This window comes from Dendropsophus ebraccatus, chromosome 12, assembly GCF_027789765.1.
Source record: "Dendropsophus ebraccatus isolate aDenEbr1 chromosome 12, aDenEbr1.pat, whole genome shotgun sequence".
NCBI lineage: Eukaryota > Metazoa > Chordata > Amphibia > Anura > Hylidae > Dendropsophus > Dendropsophus ebraccatus.
In genome coordinates, this window is record NC_091465.1 from 80,163,751 (window position 1) to 80,190,562 (window position 26,812).

The 26,812-nt window shown below is 42.9% G+C and overlaps 1 protein-coding gene across 1 annotated transcript in view; it reads right to left on the reverse strand.

Annotated features, from left to right (window-relative positions):
* Positions 1–26,812, reverse strand: part of IGLON5 (IgLON family member 5) — a 342,036-nt gene that overhangs the window by 197,708 nt on the left and 117,516 nt on the right.

Consider the following 26,812-nt stretch of genomic DNA (forward strand, 5'->3'; position numbering starts at 1 on the left):
AACTACTATAATACTGCCTCCTATATACAAGAATATAACTACTATAATACTGCTCCCTATATACAAGAATATAACTACTATAATACTGCCTCCTATATACAAGAATATAACTACTATAATACTGCTCCTATATACAAGAATATAACTACTATAATGCGGTTCAGGGAAGAAACAGAGTGCTGCATCTCACACCTATGGCTGATACTAGTGCCGCTAGGCTTAAATAAAAAACACATCAGAATTTTGTGTATGAATTGATCAAGCCATACTGCCCCATGTACCTCGTGCCGGTATCTGATACACATGGGTCCCTACACTAAGTCCACACCGTGCCAGTCAGTGGCCACCAACCCCGCAGGCGTGCACAGTCAGGGAACGGGGGCCATGGGACGGCCCTGCGACCCCCATGCCACAGGACCAGACCCGAAAACACCACACCAGAACCCGGCCAGCACCGCCGGCGGAGAAGGTCGCCCCCAAGCAGCACAAGTCTGGATAAGGAATAACACTCACCATAGCTGCAGCAAACAGAATGGGAAAAAACAGCTAGCACTCCTTTATAAGACCCACATGACCAAAATTAGCAGGATATGCCTGTGCTCACATGTCTGGACCCTATGTCTTCCCCATTCTGTGAGAGCAGCAATGGTAAGTGTAATACCATATCCATACTTGTGTCGTTTGGGGGCAGCCTTCCCCGCCGGTGGTGCTGGCTGGGTTTTGGTGGGGCTTTTTGGGTCTGGTCCTGTGACATTGGGGTTGCAGGGCCGTTCCATGGCCTCCCTTCCCTGCATGTGCACGCTTTGCGGGGTTGGCGGTCGCTGACCGACACGGTGTGGAGTTAGCGTAGGGACCCGTGTGGACCAGAGGACCTGCGCGGTGGTACACGGGGCAATATGGCTTGATCAATTCATATACAGACACTCTGGTGTTCATTTTTAATATAGGCCTAGCGGCATTAGTATCAGCCATAGATGGGATGTGCAGCCGTTCCATTCTCTCCAGTTCGTATAACTACTATAATACTGCTCCTATATACAGGAATATAACTACTATAATACTGCTCCTATATACAGGAATATAGCTACTATAATACTGCTCCTATATACAAGAATATAACTACTATAATACTGCTCCTATATACAAGAATATAACTACTATAATGCCCTAAAGTAATACCCTAAGCTTGAGGAAGCGGCAATCAGCCGTGAAACAGCTGTCCTGGGGTAGCGTGCGCCCGCACCTCCACCTGTCCTCCCTTCCCCGCTGAACATAGTGGCTGAATAAAGAAATCCTACCTTGCCGGTGAGTGCCCGGATCTGTTTTTTCCATTTGCTATTGCATTTGTCTTTTTCTATACGGAGCACCCCGGTGGATTTATTATCTCACCTCTGTCCTGACTACTGCTGTATGTTTGTGGTGCCGACTGCTATCTGCCTTTTGAGACCAATAACTACTATAATACTGCTCCTATATACAAGTATATAACTACTATAATACTGCTCCTATATACAAGAATATAACTACTATAATACTGCTCCTATATACATGAATATAACTACTATAATACTGCTCCAATATACAAGAATATAACTACTATAATACTGCCCCTATATACAAGTATATAACTACTATAATACTGCCCCCTATATACAAGAATATAACTACTATAATACTGCTCCTATATACAAGTATATAACTACTATAATACTGCCTCCTATATACAGGAATATAACTACTATAATACTGTTCCTATATACAAGTATATAACTACTATAATACTGTTCCTATATACAGGAATATAACTACTATAATACTGCTCCTACATATAAGACTATAACTACTATAATACTGCTCCTACATAAAACAATATATCTAGTATAAGCATATGACTGGTATAAAACTGGTATAACAAAGAGGTCGGGCAGAAGTTTTGCCGTTACACAAGAATAGTTTCCATGCGGTGTCTTGCCGCAAAGCATCATGGTCCAGAAATTCACAATCACGAAAAAGACATTTAAAGGAAATTTATTTTTGAATTTGCCCCTAAAGTCTTATTTGTGGCTGATGCTGATGGCTTCAATGTGTGAATTCTTACCGGGTGGAATTGCTCTTTAAGTAGATTCCTACCTGGATTTTAATCTACCACCCCAGCAATGAATATTATCTAGAATTACACGCTGGGATTTTATGGTTTGACAACAGCGAGAGAGTCTTGGGTGTCCTGTGCTAGAATGCCGGAGCCGAGCTGAGTCAGAAAGTTGTCATCCACTCTTTAGAAATATCCGAGATGACTTGTAAGTTATACTAAGTACTATTTTTATGACTCCTTCTAGAATCGGCGCTTGCATCCGTAAGCACTGATGGCAAAACTAGGCCAATTTACTGTACATCTCTCCTTTGTTTGTCAAGTGCAAAAAATCCTGTCAGTTTTACAGTACACGGGAGGCTCACTGAATCCGTTCCCGGAGAAGCAGAATGGGAGGACTTTATGCAGATGTAAGTTCCCTCGCTCAGGTTGTGAATCATAAAAAAAAAAAGACTCGGTAAATAATCATGAGTTTAACCCATGAATATTCCGGAAAAATTTATTGCTAAATATCAGGATTTAAACAGATCCAACACCTGTGTCATTCATTTCTCATTGTATCCGTATGGTGGTTGGAGCTCAGTTTTCCTGATACAAAGCTCCAAATCCCCTGCATAGATACGTTACATAACAAAATGCTGACTGCCACTGGCTGTCACCACTAAGGGAGCTTAGGATCTCGCTGTCTACATTTATAAATTGAACCCATTGGTAAGACAGCATGCCGTAAACTCCTAAGCTCCCTCTAGCTTTGTATCGGATAAACAATAATTGGATATATTATAAAGCGAGTATAGAATTGTGTAATTCATTTGGCATCTTTGGTAAGTCGAGGAAAAAAATATTTGACTAAATAACAGCAGAAGGTTTATTCTATTCTTAATACCCTAGTGAACAGGGGTGTAAAAATAAACAATGGGTTTGAATAAATACAGTAAATCAGAGCCGAGCTTTGTCAAAATGAGCCGTGATCAGATGTGTTTGTCTCAAATTAATAATTCTGGGCCTATGTGTTGAGCAATTTATTCTTAATACCCTAGTGAACAGGGGTGTAAAATAAACAATAGGTTTGAATAAATATAAAGAGACTATGGCCCAGAATTATTAATCTGTCAGAGACAAAATTGCTTGTCTCAATAAGACAGCAACCAAAATGAGCTGTGATTGGCAGGCTATGAGACATGGATAAATCTGGACAATTCAATCTCAATACCCCAGTAAATAGAGGTGTACAATTTAACCACATGTTTGAATAAATAACAATAAAATATGACTTAAGCAATCCATTCTCAATACCCTAGTGAACTGGGGTGTAAAAAAAAACAACCAAAGGTTTCAATAAATGGTAATACTATCTTACTTAAGCAATCCATCCTCAATACCCTAATCAACAGGGGGTGTAAAAATAAATCATAGTTTTGAATAGCTAACAGTACAATATGACTCCAGCAATTTGTTCTCAATACCCTAGGGAACAGGGGTGTAACCCTCTAGCAGCCAAACTGGAGTCTATGATACACTCCAAATTCCTGATGTTTTTTGAAGACGTGTCAAGAGAAAAGTGTGTGGTCTAATTTATCGAAGACATCCTCCGTATTTTGTAAAGTAAAACATTGGTGTCCACATATGCCAGGTACTCAGTAACGTAAAAGAGTGAAATAAGTATAAAATTCTCGGCAGGTTGTGCCAGAAATAATCCACTGTCTGCGCCATCTGATACATTTATTTTATGTCTCGTTCAAAGACTGCGAAAGTACACAGCACTTATCTGAATGAATATGATTCATCCTCTATGTGGCCAAGATCAGCCGGCCGGGATAACGGCCCAACACCCTGCTCCTCGAGAGAAAACAGTCTGGGAGGTAGAAATATTCCAATGACAGTAAGAATGTAAATAATTGATATATTTCTATTGTTTTCTATAGCTAAATAATTTAGGAACTTTAATACTTCTCATCCATCTAGAGCCTCCCAACATATAAAACTATATAGAGGTCTTCCACTTTGGACCGTTATTTGGTCATTCTGCTGCTGAGACCCCCAACAATCAGCTGTATTTTATGGATAAACCTGACGACAAGCGTTTAGTTTCTCTGCAGTGCCCCCGCAGGCGAATAAGAGCATTGCATGGGCCCATTAAAGGGATTATCCAGCGCTACAAAAACATGGCCACTTTCTTATCTGCAGTTTGGGTGCAGGTTTTGCAACTCAGTTCCATTGAAATGAATGGAGCCTAATTGCAAATAACACCTGAACTGGAGACGAGTTGTGTTGTCTCTGGAAGAAAGTGGCCATGTTTTTCTAACACTGGATAACCCCTTTAAAATCAATGGATTGTCTATGTAATGTACAGACATACCAGTCCTCCAGAATGAAACTATTTGCTAGAAGTCCCAAATGGTGGACTGGACTCTCCTAATATCTCAGAAGACCTTAATAAAGTGTTTAAAAATAGGTTTTCTATACAATGCCTATAATTTGCCAAAAATTATATTATGTTGATTCCCAAAATGCATTCGGGGTAGTTTTAGGATATCTTCTATAGATACAATGTACAAAACTAAGGACCATATTAAACGGACTGATGACTTAATGAACGCCCATCTGCTAGATGATTGTAGGTCAGGACCAAAAGACGTCTTCATTACATGGAGCGATGATCTGCCGAATGGCCTGATTCGGCAGATCATCGTTATGTGTAGCAGGACCCTAACAGATGTGGCATTATGGGGTTCTAACTGTTCATGGATTATGATGCTGTTACCCATTGTTGCCTTGTTCTTTGCTACTCTACTGTAGATGAGGTGGTCAGTAGGACCTTCTAGATGATTGCCCTCTTCTATGATTGTGGCGGAGGTCTGAATGGGTTCCTATATCTCTTAGGATAAGAATCCAGTAGGACCTTCTAGATGATTGCCCTCTTCTATGATTGTAAAGGAGGTCTGGATGGGTTCCTGTAGTCCATAGGATCAGAATCCAGTAGGACCTTCTAGATGATTGCCCTCTTTTATGATTGTGGAGGAGGCCTGGATGGGTTCCTGTAGTCCATAGGAAAAAGAATCTAGTCGGACCTTCTCGATGATTGCCCTCTTCTATGATTGTGAAAGAGGTCTGGATGGGTTCCTGTAGTTCATAGGATCAGATTTCAGAAGGACCTTCTAGATGATTGCTCTCTTGTATGATTGTGGAGGAGGCCTGGTTGGGTTCCTATAGCCCATAAGATAAGATAAGACTCACCTTTATTGCACAAGCTCATTCATGGGCCCCACCTATCCTGGTAGGCACAGCTTTGCTCACCTTCTTGGCTCCCATGACCCATTATAACCATTTCCCACCCTTCCTTAGAACATCTTCCAGAAAGAAACTCTAGATAACTCCATAAAATCCTCCTCACCTCATGCTTTATGCAAAAAAAAGAATTAACTACAATAAGCTAAATTTACTCACCGCGAAACACGTTGACACATCAGAGGATTGGCGCAGGATTCGCTTCGGGATTGGCATCTGCTAATACGTGCAATTTTCCTGAGGAACGTATTTTCGCACCTCTACGTTTAACCTCTTCCCTCATACGTCTCCGTCTAATAAAGCTAATATTAAAATTCGCCCATTAGCCATTCCTCTAATCACGACGACTGAGGTGAAATCCAGAGTCCAGATTAGGAGCAATTACCCAGAATTCTCCCATTTTCCATCTGCGGCGTTGGATATTTTTGATTTTTAACTGCGCGCTGTCATGTATCTGTTTCTCGCTAAGCAGCATGTCGAATGTATCTAGTGTGAAAGGGTATTAGGAGATGTGTTAACCACTTAAGACTATTAAATATGAACATTGTACATTGAATCTGTTACACATTAAAAGCACTCAGCCAAGTAACAAATTATCTACACTTTTTCCCCCTTGCAGAATCTTCATAAGCCGAATGGTTATTAGCCGCGCAATTTAGGCCTTAAACCGTGAAGCGAATGTCAAAACCACTAAAACGCGTCGATCTCCAGTGAGATTAACCCTGTCGGCTTTCTGGGTCCAATCTTTTTTTTTTTTTTCCCAAATTTTTTTTTCTTTTTCTCTCGAAGGGGAAATCAATCCTTATCTCCAGAATCAAGGCGGTTTTATGTTACAATATTTTTATACTCTGAAATTTTTTGCTATATTACAGTCGTACTTAAAAGTAATCAGGCAACAAAGGCCGTTGATTGATGTGGCGCTTAAATAAGGCAGGCTGCACAAAAAAAAAAAAATAAGAGAGGGAATTGAAGTAGTGATTTTAAGATGATGGATTAACTGGTGGGATGCCAGAGTAGGGGGGTGGGTGATGGGGATAGGGGGTGGGAAGGGGTTAACGGGACGGGAATGGAGCACTCAATGGCTCTTCCACCTTTTGCGTAAGTTTTCTCTAAACCTTCCCCTGTAGAGCTGCCTCCTCTTGCCCCTGGGGTGAGTGCTGAGCCATACTCATACAGCTTCAGACTCACGTCAGCACTTCAATTACTGCTTAATGGAGCGTCCCCTTGCGCGCTCTCCATCCTGGCAAAGGGGAGGCCTGGGGGAGGAAGCAATAGGGGAGGGGGGCTAGAGAGGAAAAGAAAACACAAGGGTGGTGGAAGCGGAGATGGCGGCGGATAGAGATGCCAGAGGTCACGCATAGGGACAAAAGTGCAATGGGCTCAGCTCTGGCCCGGGCGATACCTAAAGGGAAGTTACAGTAACTCCATCGATCATAATCAAGTCTACTGCCTGATCTCCATAGGGGGCTGGAATAAGAACAGGGGGAGGAAGAGACCTCTGAGGCTTCAATGCAATATGGTACTGAATATAAATATAGGCTCATTCAGTTCTGCAATGGATATAAGTTATTGGACGTTGGCAGAAGAGCTGACGCTCTAGTTGCACGCTCTCGTCCTCAGCCTTGGTCTCCTCTCTCTCCCTGGCTGTCTGTCGCCGCCGTCTCCCTCTCTGCCTCTACATTCTTGGATTCCTTTCCCCTAATCTCAGCTAATTACTTTGAGACTTTTCCTTAATACTCAATTAGCCCGGACCCCTTTGTCAGTCATATCCCGTCTTCTCGTCTGTCGTTTAGGATAAAGTTATTTTTAATTGAATTAATTCCATCACAAATCGCCAATCAGCTCCCGACATAAAGACTTTCAAGTTAGTTGTATTTGGAAGGAGGAAGAGCGAGGAGGGGGAGGAGGGACGGGGAGAAGAAGTAATTGTTTGTACTTTTCATTTATCAGCGATGTGAATGAAACGGCGTATTAGGAAAACAGAGAAATCGCAAAAAAAAAAAAAAAGAAAGGACCCAAATTAACAGCGTTCATTTACTCTACTAATTACTGACCCGGCCTATATAAAAAACTCATATCGGCGAGACAAGACTGAATGAATGAATGCTTGGGTATTGATTTAATGAATAAGGACTTGGATGAATGAATGAATGAATGAATAGAATAAAAAATGAATGAAGAAAAGTTCAGAAGAATGAGAGGTTAGATATATGAATGGCAAGGTGAAAATGGGACAGGTCAGATGAATGAATTACAGATGGAATGAGCGAAAGGATTAATGAATAGATGTATGAAGGAAAGTTCAAATGAATGAGAGGTTGGATAAACGAATGGCAAGATGAACATAGGTGAATGAATGTTTTAATTATTGAATTTATAATTAATTGAATTTGATAAATGATAGAATGAATACATTAAACAAACGGCTAAAAGAAAGAGTTCATAAATGATCATATCTATAAAGCAAGGGTCAGATAAATGAATTACAGAATGAAGGAATGAATTATTTAATGAATGAGCTAGTTAATTATTGAATTGGTGAATATGAAATGAATAAATGGCTGAATAAATGCACTGTTAAATGATCAGATGAATTAAGTGACAGTCTAATTGAATGAATGAATTGAATTCATTATGGAATTAGTAAATTATGGAATTATTAATGAATAAAATTAATGAAAGAAGGAAGAAATGTGTTTATAATCAGCTGAATGAAGGAAATGCCATATGAACAATGGAAAGGTTGGATAAATGAATGAATGAACAAATTAACAAATCCATTAATTATAAAATCGATAAATGTTGGAGCATGATGTAAAGACGGAGCGAAGGATTAAGAAATGAAAGACTGAATTGTGGAATAATTAAATGAGAATGAATGAATGAAGCTCCGATTTAATGAATGAACTGAAGCTATGCTGTGTAGATTGTCCTTATGTGTTTTTTTTGGCTTGTTCTTTGGATTGTCTTCCTGGTACCTGTAGTTCTACTTCTGGGTCTGACCTATGGCTACATCCCTGGTTGCACTCCTGTCCTATCTAGTATTTTGCGGCATCCTGACCCCTTTATTGGTGCTTCCAGACTACACTTCTGCTGTATCAGCACTACTACCACCAGCAACCTGTAACTGACCTGTGGACACCAGCTTGGCGATTCTCACACAGCAAGGACCATATCTCCTTTTCCTATATTCACATAGTGGTTCCAGAGTCTCTCTCTCTCTCTGGTCAGGGGATACTTAGACCCCGACCTTCCATCTAGCCTATAATTGGAGCTTGGAGAATTCAAATATTTGGTTATACTGTGGTACATAATGGTCATATGTATCCAATCTGTTTTGCCTGTTCATCCCTCCGCTCTGGGAGTCTCCATCTTGTTCATATGTCCGGAAGACAAGGCGAAGGAAAAATCTATTATTTACAGAAACATTCCATCAATGGACTGATGATATTGTGAGGAATGGAGGGCTATGAGTGAGGGTCGATACCGGAGAACAGGAAGTAATGATCTCTGTCCTGTTAGGTGGCGTCTGACAATGATGGTGACAAGGATACAAGAAGAAGAAGAAGAAGAGGAACACAATGGAATAAAGAAGCGGATAAAGGTAAGGGAGGAGAGGATGAAGATGAAGAAGAAGGGAAAGGAGAGGAAGGCTCCATTGATATCATATTGTGTTCATGTCGTTCTTTACATCAGCAACTGCTCAGGGGATTGCAGTATATAGACTAACATGGTCCCAGTGGACTGTAACTCTAAAGGGCTGAATATATATAGTCCACTAGTGACTACAGGAACGTTCATTCCTATCTCCTTGTGGGGTTCAAAAATGTGCCGGAAAAACGTATGATGTGTAACCTGATGTGGACACGAGAACGTAAAGGGAATAGGGTCAAGAAAGTGAAAATGATGATGATAATGAAAGACATGGAGAAGAAGGAGGAAGTATAGAAGGAAGATTGATGAGAAAGACTGATGGTGAAAAAAGGTGAAAGAAGGAGGTTTACCCCCTCTAGGCGCTGTCCGGCAGTGAAATTAGAAGCGAATACTCGTACTTTAACTAAAGTACATTTAATGTCTTAAATCAAACAACGCATTTCGGGGTGCAGGGACATGTCTCTTTTAACTTAATAAAGGGGTCCCTGCACCCTGAAACGCGTTGTTTGATTTGAGACATTTAAAGTTAGTTAAAGTACGAGTATCCGCGTCTAATTTCACTGCTGGACAGCGCCAAGAGGGGGTAAACCTCCTTCTTTCACCTTGTCACAGTGATTGGACACCTTCATTTCGATTATCCCTGTTGGAACCCAGTGGCTCTGGATCCCCCCAACAACATCTGCCCCTAGCAGCTCCGGCCTTTCATTCTTCACTGATAGCGAATATAGATGTTGTGCTCTTAGTACAACATCCCAAGGTGAATGTATATAGTTTACTACCATTTCACCTTTGTCTCCCAGTTTTCACCCTATGGCGCCCTGCAAATTTCAGCCATTTATGATGATGAAAAAAGGAAGAAGAGAAGAAAGTGGAAATTGGAAAGAAAGAGAAAGAAATAAAAGAGGATGAAGAAGGAGAATATGAGGGAGAAATTGTTGATGAAGATGAGATAAGATAAAAAAGAAGAGGAGAATATGGAGTAAAGAGGAGGAGGAAGGTAATGGGAGAGAAGGGTAGAAGAGGAAGGAGGAGAAGGAGAAGAAAAAGAAGGAATAAAGAAGAAGAAGAAGGAGGAGGAGGAAAAGAAGAATGAAAAGAAGGAGGAGAAGAAGAAAAAGAAGGGAGAAAGATGAAGGAGAAGGAAAAGGGGAGAGAGAAGATGAAAAAGAAGTAGGAGGAGAAGAATGAAAAGAAGGAGAAGAAAAAGAAGAGAAAGAGAAGATGAAGAAGGAGAAGGAAAAAGAGAAAGAGAAGATGATGAAGAAGGAGGAGGAGATGAAAAAAAGAGAAAGAGAAGGTGATGAAGAAGAAGAAGGAGGACAAGGAAAAAAGAGAAAGTAGATTAAGAAGAAGAAGAAGGGAAAGAAGGAAGACGAGGAGAAAGAGAAGAAGAAAAAGAAGGAGGAGGAGAAGAAAGAGAAGACGAATGAGGAGAAGGAGAAAAGGAAAAGAAGGAGAATACTGAAATGAAGAAGGAGTAGAACGAACTGGAATAGGAGAAAGAGAAAATGGAGAAGAATGAGAAGAAAAAGAAGGAAAAGAAGGAGGAGAAGAAGGAAAAGGAGAAGGGAAAAGAAGGAGGAGAAGAAGAAAAAGGAGGAGGAGGAGAAGGAAAGGAAGGAGGAGGAGAAAGAGAAGAAGGGGAAGAAGATGGAGCAAAAGGTTGCCAAAGAACAGCCCGGTGTTCTTAGCCTGCCCGGGACCATGTCTAATTATGCTAAGATAAGGATAGTTATGTATGATAATGATGGAGAAGAGATAGTACAGGGAGAGAAGGTGAAGACTGGCTGATTTGTTGTTGTGGTCCCCTGATGGTGATGATGATGATGTTTCCCCGCAGACAGTGTAATTCCTATCTTCCATCGTCCACAATGTTCTCTTCCCTGTTATGTAAATCTCCACATGCGAGGCTGATCTCCTACATAAACAGATTAATATACATTCATATTGCAGAATTATCTCTGCTTATAAATATTTAATACCCTGGAACTAGCGGCAGTATATCAGCGATCCCTTATTATTATATTACTATATAACCGAGCAGCTACCTCTGCAGCCCCAGCTGCCTCCTTATCCCATGTGTACAGAGAGGCCAGACCCCGGACCACCTCATTACATTCTATAGTCTACATAGACCGTATCACACATGATTAGATACAAAGCCCTAACAGACAGCATCATGCATGATAGGCCCAGATACATAGACTCAAACAATATAAACTAAAAACATAGACACCATCATGCAAAATAGGCTAAGATGAATACACTCAGTAGACAGTATCACACCTGATAGGCTTAGATACATAAGGGGAGATTTATCAAACATGGTGTAAAGTGAAACTGGCTCAGTCGCCCCTAGCAACCAATCAGATTCCACCTTTCATTTTCCAAAGAGTCTGTGAGGAATGAAAGGTGGAATCTGATTGGTTGCTAGGGGCGACTGAGCCGGTTTCACTTTACACCATGTTTGATAAATCTCCCCCATAGTCCCAATAGGCATCATTTCCCATGATTAGATACATAGGCCCAATAGACAGTATCACCTTAACAGACTTAGATACGTAGTCCCAATAGGCATCATTTCCCATGATTAGATACATAGGCCCAATAGACAGTATCACCCTAATAGACTTAGATACGTAGTCCCAATAGGCATCATTTCCCATGATTAGATACATAGGCCCAATAGACAGTATCACCCTAATAGACTTAGATACGTGGTCCCAATAGGCATCATTTCCCATGATTAGATACATAGGCCCAATAGACAGTATCACCCTAATAGACTTAGATACGTAGTCCCAATAGGCATCATTTCCCATTATTAGATACAGAGGCCCAATAGACAGTATCACCCTAATAGACTTAGATACATGGTCCCAATAGGCATCATTTCCCATGATTAGACACATAGGCCAAATAGACAGTATCACCCTAATAGACTTAGATACGTAGTCCCAATAGGCATAATTTTCCATGATTAGATACATAGGCCCAATAGACAGTATCACCTTAACAGACTTAGATACGTAGTCCCAATAGGCATCATTTCCCATGATTAGATACAGAGGCCCAATAGACGGTATCACACCCGACAGGCTTAGATAAGTAGTCTCGATAGGCAGCATTGCATATGATAGGTTTAGATACATAGGCCCAATAGGCAGTATTTCACTAATAGACTTAGATACGTAGTCTCAATAGGCATCATTTCCCATGATTAGATACATAGGCCCATTAGGCAGTATCACAGTGATAGACTTAGCTCAGTAGACAGTATCACACAAGAGAGGATTAGATATATACTGTAGGCTTAATAGATAAGATACCATAAGCAAGATACATAGATTTAAAGGGGAAGTTCCCTTTAAGCGATGGTGTACGTAATTTTTTAGTATCTCTAAGCCTCCCGTGCTTAAGAGAACCAGAGATCCAATGTATCTAAGCAAATAATGTATGATACAATCAGGTCAGCTGATATATCTAAGCTTATCGTGTGAGATACTAACTACTAAGCCACTTTACTTTCGTCTACCATGTGTAATACAGTCTTCTCCCTTTTAGCTTAATAGATCATCTCTAATCGGCGGCTCTGAACTAGCTGCACCCCCCCCCCCCCATCCAGGAGCTGTCAGGGAATGATAGGAGTTGTAGTTTTGCTGGGAGGGGGGAGGGGCAAAATATGTTGCCACCAATGCTAATTATGTTTGCAGTAGTCGCCCCTTCTGGTTGTAACCACCAAAGCTACTGATGCATATGTGATAGATTTCTGCATAACTTTCAGACAAAGGGGTGTGGCTTAGCAGGGTAAGGGGCGTGGCTTAATCAGATAGGATCCAACCATTGTTTGCCAAAAATTGTGCCAAATTTTGCAGTAAAGTAAGTTACGCTACTAAGTGGTGTAAATATGGGGGCAAATATTAGGTCAGATTACGCCGCTCAGCCTCTATCAGATACTATGTATCCCATTCTATGGGTTTGTGCTGATCCATCCAGTATATAATTCATCTGCAGGCGGCAGCTCTGTTGTTCTTCCCTCCAATAACGTCGCCTGAGCGGTAAATTGGTTGATCTTCGGAATTAAGCAGCCTATCTAGCCGACAACAAAGCCTCAATAAGAGGCCGGCTACCTCCGTTCTCTCTCATTGTAAAGCAAACGCTAATTATTTATTCCCTAATTTCCTATTCCGTATGATCTTCCTAATTATAGCCAAAAGAATTGTTCTGTAATGTTATGTCCACAATACAGAAGAAAGAAATCCCAATAAAAGAACCGCTCGTCTTTCATATCAGGCGGCAGGTTTAGAAGTAGGCGCGCGCTCTGACGAATATTTCATGTGGATTAGACAGTTACCGGGGTGCCTGTCACTTTAAGACGCCTGGAGAGTCGCCAAAAATACCGTATAGCGGCAAATCGCATTCTCAATGACACGTAACTGTACCTAAGTCAGTTAGGTGTGATACCATGCGCGGAGCCTGGGTATCTGAGCAATTTTTTTTTTAAGTATCTAATCCTGTCGTGTTTGATACTGTCTCTTATGTAGGCGTGATACTGTCTGCTTAGCCATGTATCTAAGCCTCTCATTTAATTTTCCTGCAGAGTTTTGTATCTAAACCTATAATAAATTATTCTTATGATTTTTTTATATCTATTGCGTGATACTGTCTGCTGAGTCATGTATCTAAGCCTCTTAAGCATAAATTGATTGCAGAACTTTGTATCTAAGCCTATAATAAATTATTGATATGATTTTTTTATATCTATTCAGTAATGACGTCTGCTGAGTCATGTATCTAAGCCTCTCATGTAATTTGCCTGCAGAGCTTTGTATCTAAGCCTGTAACAAACGACTTTGCTTTTATAAGCCTATCAGGTGATACTGTCTGCTGAGTCATGTATCTAATGGTGTGTTTACACGTAACGATTATCGTGCAAATTTGCGCGATAACGATCGAATTCGAATGATAATCGTACGTGTAATCGCAGCGAACGATCAAACGACGAACGAGAAATCGTTCATTTTGATCTTTCAACATGTTCTTAAATCGTCATTCTTCGTTCACAAAAAATTCGCAGATCGTTCCGTGTAAACAGTCGTTCGCCGATTTAACCAATATCTGAGATAGGCTTAAGCGATCGCAAAACGATTTTCCGTACGATATAATGTATCGTCTAAACGCTGATCGTTATGAAAAAAAAATCGTTAGTCCGACATCGTTAATCGTACGATCGGGCCAATTATCGTTTCGTGTAAACGCCCCTTAAGTCTCTCATGTAATTTGCCTATAGAGCTTTGTATCTAAGCCTGTAATAAATGACTTTGCTTTTATAAGCCTATCAGGTGATACTTTCTGCTGAGTCATGTATCTAAGCCTCTCATGTAATTTGCCTGCAGAGCTTTGTATCTAAGCCTGTAACAAACGACTTTGCTTTTATAAGCCTATCAGGTGATACTGTCTGCTGAGCTGATGTATCTAAGCCTATTATGCTCAACACTATCAGATGAGATTAAATTTCTAATGCTGTCTGCTGAGCCGTAGTATTTTATGTGATACAACGTGCTAAATTTATGTATCTAATCCCATCATGTTTGTCTGCTGTATCATCTGTCATCTACAACCCGTATGCTGAAACAATGTATCCAATCCTATTATCTTTCATATTATCTGCATTTGCACAGCCTGTGTATCTAAGCACAACATTTCATACAGTTTGCTAAGCCATGTATCAATAGTAAACCTATCATGTATCTAAGCTTCTTATGTATAATATTGACTGCAGCGCTATGTATCTGAGCCTTTCACATGTTACTCAGTATGTTACATTATCATCCTAATATGTGCGATACTATCTGCTAAACTGATGTATCTAAGCCTATCATGTGTGATACTGCATTTGCGAGGCTGTCTACTGACATGTATCTAAACTTATGTATTATATTGACAGCTGAGCTGTGTATCTAAACGGTCATGTTGCTGACGGTCTTTGTTAGTTTGAGTTTGTTCTTAGAGCGGGCCTTTAATGTGGTTAAACAAGATTCGAAAAGCCTAGCGCCACCCCTGTCCTCAGGTTGTGTGCGGTAATACAGCTCGGCTTTATAAATTTCAATGGAACTGAGCTGCAGTACCGCACACAAACTGAAGACAAGAGTGGCGCTGTTTCAGGAAGAAAGCCATCGTGATCTAAATGTACAGCCTTAGATCTGAGCTGCAGTACCTGAGCTTATCATATTTAATAGTGTCTATTAAGCCAGTGTATCCGAGCCCATCATGTCCGATACAGTCTGCTGAGCGTAATCCTATCACATAGTGCTGTATCCAGAGAGCAGGGCAGGTGGGGGCCCTGTAGACTGCCCCCCCCCCCTCCCCCGCTATCACAGGCTTGGCGTTGGGCTGTGGGACGGCCGCGCCGCAGTGAAATTATGAAGCTGTAATAAACACTAATACTTTTAAAGGCCTTTAAGCAGACTTGCGCCTCTTTATTGCAATAAAAACGTTCCCTGGGCTGAAATAGGATTCTGAGTCCCATTTGCAGATTGTAAGGTAAAGCCGCCGCTTATTATATTACTTACCTGTGTTTTAATATACTCAGAAATTAATGAGGACACTCCGAGGAATATCAGACTTTTAATTTAAGTAACTGGGGGAAAGGGAGAGCGGCGGCCGCGGCGGCGTCCTGTGAGCTGAGGACTTCACGTACAGCGATATCAGCCCCCGCACCTTCATTATGTACGCGGGTCTCTGGGGCCCCGCACTGATCGGCCCCTGGAGGGATCCGGGGCATTGTCAGACTTGTGACCCTTCCTATAACAACTGGAGAACTGACAACTTTATTATTTTTTATGATACTAATATCTTAATTTATTTTGATAAATTACCAGGAAGGAATTGCGGCTTCGAGGATTCTCTTTGTAAAAGGCCGGTGCCTGTCAGCTTAGTGGCAGGCGTAAATATAGAGGCGGTGTACATCATCATCCTATGACTGATACAGGACATGTCACACAATGCAGCTAGGAACCTCATGGGCGGAGCCTCCTGACTGTTGGCTGTATAAGTTGTCCTTATACAGAGACAGAGGGGATTTCTACTTTAGGAATCCCCTTTGTATTTAAAGGAAATCTGCCGCTAGGCATATGCTGCTGAAAATGAGGGCAGGATAAACTGGTGACAGAAATACTGAACAGAACAATGTATTACTTACATCATCCTGTTCAGTCGTTCTTCTAATATGCAGTAGAATGTGCTTTGTGTCGCACCCCTCCCCCCCACCCTCCAGCTGCGGATTGACAATTGACTGCCTATACACAGCATGGACAGATAACTGCCAATCAGCAGCTGGTGGGCGGAGTTTGCTGGTGATCATGAATATCAAGAACTACTGAGCACACGCATATAATGGAGAGGGCTACTTATTGTCCATATTATTCAGAAGGATATCTCTGGATCAGGTGCACAGAACAATGTAAGTGATACATCATTCCGTTCAGTGTTTATTCTACACTTACATAGGGCAACATAAACCTTGGTAATTTCGCCTTTTTTCCCTTATTTTAAAGGGTCCTCCATTACAATAATGCACCCTGACAAGTACTGACAAGATTTAACCCTTTATACCCAGTACCCAGTTATTTGGGACACATAGAATGGAATATATAGTTTCTCAGATCTTGGAATAGTTGAGGTCGGGACTGGTCCCTATAAGCCCCTCCTCCAGCTGTGTGGATTTGGAATACAGAATCCATGTTTAGTTTTGGCACGTTCTCCTCCTCCGTTAGACCAATGGCGTGATCTGGCTGAATGGCACACAACCCCATACAGCATACAACCCTCCACAAACGTGCCCAAGGACGGTCAACAAAGCACTGGTAGAAGGGAAGATCATGGAAGAGTCAAGAATGGGAGAACTGGTCTGGAAATGTCCATCCTAGAGGGGAATATAGAGAGTTGTGCAGATAGGTCGGGGCTGGTGCCTGTATCCACCTCCAGTTTTATATGTAGTTGTGGCTTGTGTGGCCCCTCACCTTCATGCCGGCCCACTGGCACGGTTTGGCCCTATTTATAGAACAGGAGATAACAATCTGATTGGAGGGAGTCCAGCTGCTAATCCCAATAAATGAGGATACAACTGTCCCTGGAATAAATGGGCTGATACTCTCTCTTGCACTCCATTCATTCTCTAGGGGGAAGCCGGACGTCTTCAAGTTCATCAATGCCAGAGGAGTGCTGACTATGTCATCCAGTATCCGTCCTTGCTTGTAGCCTCCTTATCCCCTGGACCAATGACGCGGCCTGTCCCCATAGCACGTAAACCACTGAAGTCCAGCTTAATCGTGGCTTTAGATTATTATCCATTCACATTTCGTAAAAATTATTTATCAGGAATCAAAGAAGAAAAGGAAAAGTGACATTTAGCTACCCCCCCCCCCCCCCCCCCGGGCTCTAATACCCCTGCGTGGAAGCGGGAAGGAGAGCGGCTATTAGTAAACCATCCCATGCATTTAATGGATGAGCCGGCCGTGTACGGATTCTACCTTTTAATAATCACTTCTCAGCCCAACAGGCCTCCCTGAAAAGGGAATAATCTTCAGCTAGAAAGAACCTCATCCTAATCCTTCAGCTGTCAGGGGTCCACGCAGCTATTTCTCACCCGGGGAATCAACCAGACTGATTACAATATCCAATGGTGCCTGAAAATAGCAGTCTATATGATGGAGAAGCCGCAGGGCCCGGCGGCATGGTGGGATTGTATCCGCGGGGCGCTGGTGTGGCTGCTGATGGATCTACCACATGGGAACATTGTGTCACCTTCACCCCCACGTCTTCAAATACTTTTGTAAGGACAGAACTTAGGATATAGTTGGCACATAGTTGGCCATTACAATGCTTCTGGGAGGTATATGTAGAGTAAAGGGAAGCTCATACCAAATGTGGGCCGCACTTCTGGTAGCATCTCAGATAGGCCCCCCTACTCAGCCAAATCTATGGCGAGGAATGTAATGCCCCTCTGTACTCCCCCTGGAGAACCAACAATGGGGTTAACCTGACCCTGGGACCACCTTCTTCCCAGGCCTCCACAGCTGCAGAAGCCACCTCTAGTATGCATTGTATAAGAACCATACAGGACAATATGGCCAACAGGAGTAACTTAGGTGCCCATACAGAATCTATAACAGGAGCAATTTCTAAAACATGGCTCCTGTTGTGGCAGGGGAACATTTAGGCCTGTCAGGCTTTAGGGCCTAGGCATGACCGAACATCTCTGCCATCTATTTACCTTCCTTATTGGCTGGTAGAGAGGAAGTGTAGTGTCCAGATGGTTAAGCTCTCCTACTACTCAGCTCCTTTCTTGCCTACATGGTACATATACCCTTAAAGGGGAACTCCGGTAAAAAAAAAATTAAAATAAAATCAACTGGTGCCAGAAAATTGTATAGATTTGTAATTTACTTCTTTTTAAAAATCTCCAGTCTTCCAGTACTTATCAGCTGCTGTATGTCCTGCAGGAAATGGCGTATTCTCTCCAGTCTGACACAGTGCTCTCTGCTGCCACCTCTGTCCATGTCAGGAACTGTCCTCATAGAAAACCTCTCCTGCTTTGGACAGTTCCTGATATGGACAGAGGTGGCAGCAGAGAGCACTGTGTCAGACTGGAGAGAATACGCCATTTCCTGCAGAACATACAGCAGGTGATAAGTACTGGAAGACTGGAGATTTTTAAACAGAAGTCATTTACAATTCTATATAACTTTCTGGTACCAGTTGATTAAAATAATAAAAAAAAAAAAAATGCTCCCCTTTAAGGACAGTATGGGAACTCAATGGTTAATACAATTTCCTTCAAGGATTATGGACTTGCTGTGCCATTTTCTTACTCCATGGTACCCATATGTAGGGGGGCATCATAGGGTGCAATAGGAACCTCTGATTTCCTCCAGCAATATCAATGTGTGAATTATTCCCAAGAATTGTAACAAGCCGAGTGACAAACTTTCATCTGACGAACCAAAGTTTAAAGGAGGAAAAAGAGTAAAAATAAGAAAATCTAGAATCCCAGGAATCCCAGGGGCCAAAAAGTTTTCTCTCTCTCTGACTTTCACACAAGTTAGACTGCTGGAAACAAGGGGAGTCAGATTCAATGAAAGTCAATGGGATCTGCTAAAAGTTTCCCAAAATTACCCATTCACCTTCTCCAATTAAGTGTAAATCAGATACTTGAAATGAGCTAAGAGGCCCGAGCCGGGTTCGATCATCTGTCCGAAATATTTTACAGACTAATCACACAATCTCGGTGGAGCAGTAATCAAGTGCAATCAGGGTGCAGTGCAAGGAACAAAGACCATTGTATCCCTCCGAAAGCAGAGTGATTTCACTTCTAATGAGGGGTGGGGGAGGGGCGCCCATACGGGTGATGCACCGAGCGCAACTGATGGGAGGAAGATCGCCTCTGTAATGTACAGAGAGGTACATTGGCCTTAAAGGGAATTTTATGCTTTATAATGGGATTTTTTGCATTATCAGGGTCTTACTTCCTATATACGGGACCATTTGATTGTAGGGAAAGAGGAAACAGACGGCCGCTCAATCACCCCTCACACCGCTGCTTTATCCCATTCCCAAGTGTCATCATGAGATAGGATGAAAAAGAGACTTGTCATCCTCCCTGCTCAAGAGGTCCCATAGCACTTTTTTTAAAGCGACTCTGTACCCACAATCTGACCCCCCAAACCACTTGTACCTTCGGATAGCTGCTTTTAATCCAAGATCTGTCCTGGGGTCCACTCGGCAGGTGATGCAGTTATTGTCCTAAAAAACAACTTTTAAACTTGCAGCCCTGTGTCAAACGGGAGTATCTGTGCCCAGTAGCGGTCTTTGGCACCAAGCATACCAAGCAATCGCTTGGGGCCCCCAACATCCAGGGGGCCCCCACGCCCCGCTCTTCTCTTGTGCTCAAGACCGCTAGACAGGGCTGCTGCCCCGCTTGCTGCTGTGATCTGAACTGTAACTATGAGCACTCGTAATGAGCGCTCATAGTTACATGCAGCAGCACTGACAGGGAGGGAGACATTGGCTCCCTTCCTGTCAGTCACTCTTATGGCCTTAACAAGTGTTTTCCCTGCGGTCACAAGTGGCAGCTTTGTCCTTGTGGTGTCGGTGCTGCAGAGACATCACTGGAGCATCGGCACCAGGAGAAGGGGAGTGCGGCCTCTTGTGACCGCAGGGAAAACCCTTGCGGCCACAAGAGTGAAGAGAAGAGGAGACGCCCGGACCCAGGTGAGTATAAGTGTTTGTTTTATTGTGTTATATACTATATGGTAGGGGGAGCACACAGGGGCCTGTGTAACTGGGGGAGCGCACAGCGGGGGTCTATATAAATGGGGGGAGCACACAGTGGGGCTATATAACGAGGAAGACACAGGGTGGCTATATATAACTGGGGGAGCACACAGGGGGGCTATAGACTACTGGGGCTTCACAGAGGGGTCTATATACTACTTGGGTCAGCACACAGGGGGTCTATATACTACTTGGGGCAGCAGAATGGGGTCTATATACAACTGGGGGAGCACACAGGAGGTCTATATCCAAGTGGGGGAGCACACAGGGGGGCTATATACTACTGGGGGAGCTCACAGGGGGTCTATATACTACTGGGGTAGCACACAGGGGGTCTATATACTACTGGGGTAGCACACAGGGGTCTATATACTACTGGTGGGGCACACAGGGGGTCTATATACTGCTGGGGAAAACACAGGGGTCTATATACTACTGGTGGGGCACACAGGGGGTCTATATACTACTGAGGGAACACACAGGAGTCTATATACTACTGGTGGGGCACACAGGGGGGTCTATATACCGCTGAGGCAGCACACAGGGGGTCTGTATATAACTGGGGGGCACACAGGGGTCTATATACTACTGGGGCAGCACACAGGGGGTCTACATACTACTGGAGGAGCACACAGAGGTCTATATACTACTGGTGGGGCACACAGGGGGTCTATATACTACTGGGGGAACACACAGAGGGTCTATATACTACTGGTGGGGCACACAGGGGGCCTATATACTACTGGGGGCAGCACACAGGGGGTCTATATATAACGGGGAGCACACAGGGGGTTTATATATAACTGGGGGAGCACACAGGGGGGCTATATATAACTGGGGGAAGCACACAAGGGGTCTATATACTGCTGGAGGAGCACATAGTGGTCGATATACTACTGGGGGAGCACACAGGGATCTATATAATACTGGTGGAGCACACAGGGGGTCTATATACTACTGGGGGATCCACACAGGTGGTTTATATACTACTGGAGGAGCACAAAGGGGTCTATATCCAAGTGGGGGAGCACACAGGAGGTCTATATCCAAATGGGGGAGCACACAAGGGGGCTATATACCACTGAGGGAGCACACAGGGCAGCTATATACAAGTGGGGGAGCACACAGGGGGTATATACGACTGGGGGCAGCACACAGGGGGTTTATATACAACTGGGACAGCACATAGGGGGTCTATATACTTTTGGGGGAGCACACGGGGGGGGTATATATAACTAGGGGAACACACAGGCGTCTATACACTACTGGGGAAGCACACAAGGGGTATATACTACTGAGGGGAAGCACACAAGGGGTATATACTACTGGGGGCAGCACACAGCGGTCTATTGTTGTGGAGTGCATGTCGAGGGGGGGGGGGCCCAGACATAACTTTGCTTGGGGCCCCAGAAATGCCAAGACCGCCCCTGTCTGTGCCCTAACTTTGCACCACCCCTCCGTCCCTCCTCCCCACCCTCTTCATCATTAAGAATGCTCGAGGCAGATTGCCTCTTATTCCCCACCTGTGTCAGCCTGGCACATGGGCTGGATCGTTAAGCACCTGTGCAATGTTCAGCATAGAGAAAATGTTCCAGTGGCATTCCTAATGATGAAGAGGGTGGGGAGGAGGGACGGAGGGGTGGTGCAAAGTTAGGGCACAGATACTCCTGTTGGACAGGGGTGCAAGTTTAAAAGTTGCTTTTTAGGACAATAACTGCATCACCTTCCGAGCGGACTCCAGGACAGATCTTGGAGTAAAAGCAGCTATCTGAAGATACAAGTAGTTTTGGGGGGGGGGGGGGGAGTCTGATTGTGGGTACAGAGTTGCTTTAATGTTGTCTGGTAAGGGAACTACCTCCCTACTGAGGGGACATACCTATCTAATAAAGGAACTACCTCCCTACTGAGGGGACATACCTACCTAATAAAGGAACTACCTCCTTACTGGGGGGACATACCTATCTAATAAGGGAACTACCTCCCTACTGGGGGGACATACCTAATAAGGGAATTACCTCACTACTGGGGGGACATACCTACCTAATAAGGGAATTACCTCCCTACTGAGGGACATACCTATCTAATAAGGAAACTACCTCCCTACTGGCTACCTCCCTAATGCCTACCCATTAAGGAAACTACTTAACCCCTGCAAATCTTGTGTGATGCTTATGAGTGCTTGAGGGATACCCTGCAGAAGGAACCTGATTTGGGAATGTTTCCTGAATCAGGACTCAATATAGCAAAGGACCTAACCCAAACCTCCTCAGGTGTTCAGACCACCCTAAACCCCTTCCTTGCCCCTTCACTCCTTGATGCAAATGTCAAACTATTATACACATTTCTGGAACATATCTTAAGGATCTGCATCATTGTTCCATCCCCCAAGGCTGCCCTAAGGCTTCTTATGACACTGATAAGAATTGTGTGCTCTTAGTGCGAATAAACAGAAGAACCCCTTTAAGAGGAGCCATGGCGTAGACGTGACAGGATGGTTCTCAGCTCCCCCCCCTCCTTCCTCGGAGCTGGAGCCGGCTTTACTGTCTTATATATATAAAACATAAACTAGGGTGAGAATTTCTATATATTGCAGCAGGTGACTCCAGTTTAAAGACCAGTCATGTATCAATTGGGTGTTGGGAGACAAGGCTCTTTCCGGAGTGAATTGCACACTAACTGCGACATAAGGTTCTGCTGAATCTGCTTCGTGCCTGAGTACAAATTACTGCAACTGATGCTCCTAGCAACATGGGCATTAAATCCTCCCAGCCAGGAAAATACACACTGCACCGAGCAAAGATTCCACCCGCTTCTCTCTTTTTTTCTATTTTTTACTGGAGCCAAGCCGGAAAAAAGGTAAAAATGAAGTGTAGATAAAATCCCTCCATGTTCCTAATGTGTCATTTATTTGTGGGAGATAAGTCCTTGCTGTAACGTCTCCGTCCTCATTGTGAAATCAGATCACTGGGAGCCACATGCCCAAATCCCTGTTATTTATTTGTCCCCTTGTGGCTTTGAATGGCTTAACAGAAGCGACTATTTGACTAGTGGAAGATACATAGTAAGCGTCTTGTAGAACCATTTATCACCACTATGGAACAATGTCTGCGTGGTGCCAACGATGAATGCCGCAGTGATTCCAATAAGGGATGCACCTTCCGCTACGCACATGCAGCAGAGCCGAATTTGTCATCTAAGGGCTGCAGAGAGTCAATGACGTCTGACGCTATCGGGAGTGAATAGGAAGGGGCTGATGTGGGTCCTGTTCACTAGAGGTAGGGATAAGGGTGTACTGAGATGTACAAAATGGTCTGTGCAGAACCCCAGTGCAGAATCTGTACAGCTAGCCATACATTAAAGGGGTTATCCAGTGCTACAAAAACACGGCCACTTTTCCCCCTCTCTTGTCTCCAGGTCAGGTGTGGTTTGCAAATAAGCTCCATTTAGTTCAATGGAACTGAGTTTGAAACCCCACCCAACCTGGAGACAAGAGAGGGGGAAAGTGGCCATGTTTTTGTAGTGCTGGATAACCCCTTTAAGGGGAAACTATCAGCAGGTTAGATTAATTTAACCAGCTGATAGCACCCTATTACTCAAGGGGAGCTGAGGATGAACCTATGTCTCTTACCTTCATCCTGGGCGCCGTTCCTGTGCTGTTTGTAGTGTAATGTTGTATCTGGTAAGGCCGTTTTGAGAACTGGGGGCGGAGCTTCTGATGATTATCAGTGAAGCGGGTGGATCAGTGCACTGGAGGCGGTAGCCCCACTCCCAGTGCTCAAAAAACGGCCTTACCAGACAAAGGACTAAAGTAACTATGTTCTCAGTCACACAACGTATATTTTCCTTTAATCACGGCCGTTGTTGCAAACTTTTTGCGGCCAATTTTTTTGCGGCCAATATTCATTGGCATCCCAATTCAACAGAAATAGGGATGTCAGGAACTGGAAAGTTCCTGGCATTGACAGAGGTGGCAGCAGAGAGCACTGTGTCAGACTGGAAAGAATACACCACTTCCTGCAGGTCGTACAGCAGCTGATAAGTGCTGGAAGACTTGAGATTTTTTTTTTTTTTTAATAAAAGTGAAGCACACATCTCCGGCACTTCTAGGCACCAGTTGATTTCAAAGAAAATCTTTTTTAGCTGGACTGAACCGGTTAATAAAAAGTGTTTTTTTTTTTTTTAAATATAAAATAGTTAAAATCATCACTTTTCATACATAGAATATCAGTTCCACTTTTTCATATACTGTTTCATATAGCATCAGTACAACACCCCACCCCTCAAATAGTTTTTCTATTTTCCAATTAGAGAAAAGAAGTAAAAAACATAAATAATTAAAAAGAAATAATAAATAAATAGAAAAAAACTAAACAAAAAAATTCTGGAATCATAAATATTTGAATACTTTACTATTATTCCTCACATCCACAGTCACGTCTCTTCCATTGCACTGTAGTAGTCGCCAACTTGCGGCTTTCCAGATGCTGCGAGACTACAACTCCCAGAGTGTGGCTGTGGTTGCATGCTGGGAGTTGTAGTCCTGCAGCATGTGGGGGGGCAGCAGCTGGCAGCCATACACACAGGCTCCTCTCCTCCTGTCAGTCATCTCTCCACATTCTTGCACACACAATGCCACCACAGGCCGCCTTACACAATCTCATATTTCTTCCGGCACTTCACAAAATGTATTCACGGATCCATGACAGACTCAGGCGGATAAAAGCGCGCAGTGAATCTCAGCAGATCAGGAGGGTGTCGGGGGAAATTTCCCTGACAGATAGGTCAGCCCCATGGACTGAGATCTGGAGATCCTGCAGGTAATTGTTGTGTCTCTGTGGATGTTCTAATCCGACGGCCTAGAAAACCCCAATCTGGGTGCCGGAAAAGGCCGAAAACAATGGAACAAGCCGGAGGTGACAGCTAACAATGGATACAGAGGGGGTAATCGTACATCAAACGCACAAGCTTCAGAAGCCTGCATGGCCTAGATTCATGGGTATATATACTGCGCTGCATGCATGTACATATATATCTGTATAGATGGATTGTATCACTCTTCAGGGGCAAGAAAAAGTAAGTGAACCCTTTGGGACCCCCAGACTTCTGCATTGTCATCTGATTATAGACAAACACAACAACTGAACTAATAGCCCCCACAGCTGTACTGCTTATGGTCATTGAGCACATTGGGTAAACATCCACAATGCAGGGGAAAAGGAAATGAACCCTCAGGTTAACGCAATAACTGATGGTTACTTCTAGCTGTAAAATACATATACTTAATTATAGTTTATTTATTTATGCCCCCCATATTTCTGGATGCCTTATACATGCCGCTATCTTCAGGGCAGAGCATAGGGGGGGAGGTCTAGGAAGTTGTGTGTTTTGGGTTACTGTGTTATTGCTTGATCCATTGTGTCTTTAGCCTGAAATCCTGTCCCTGATCCTGTCCTTACCTTCCCCTGTATTATGCTGCCATACACATGGGTATTTATTGTTCCCTTATTGGTCACAAGGTGCCCTGGCCCAGAGGCAGCAAAGCAGCGAAATCACAACGGGATGAGGATTCACTCCTCTCATCTGTCCTTGTGGGACATCCAGTCCTGGGACAGGCGGCAAAAGGGAACTATGACCTATATACAGGGAGGGATGATCCCAAATCTGATCCCAAATCTACTCTATCTCCTATCTATCTATTATCTATCTATTATCTATCTATCTATTATCTATCTATTTCCTATCTATCTATCTATCTATCTATCTATCTTCTATCTATCTATCTATCTATCTATCTATCTATCTATCTATCTATTATCTATCTACCTATCTCCTATCTATCTATCTATCTATCTATCTATCTCCTATCTATCTCCTATCTATCTATCTATCTATCTATCTATCTATCTCCTATCTATCTATCTATCTATCTATCTATCTATCTATCTATCTTCTATCTCCTATCTATCTATCTATCTATCTATCTATCTATCTCCTATCTATCTATCTATCTACCTATCTATCTCCTATCTATCTCCTATCTATCTATCTATCTATCTATCTATCTATCTATCTATCTATCTCCTATCTATCTCCTATCTATCTATCTATCTATCTATCTATCTATCTATCTCCTATCTATTATCTATCTATCTATCTATCTATCTATCGATCTATCATCTATCTATCTATCTAACTATCTGTCTGTCTATCTATCTTCTATCTATCTATCTATCTATCTATCTCCTATCTATCTATCTATCTATCTATCTATCTATCTATCTATCTATCTATCTCCTATCTATCTCCTATCTATCTATCTATGTCGTTATACTCGCCACAGAGTTAGACTTTGACTCACAGGGGCCACCCTGGTGTTTTCCTATTTAGGTCCCAAAGCTCGCTACAGAGTGAGGACCTGAGGGACTATGTATCAGGGTGGTTTGGGGC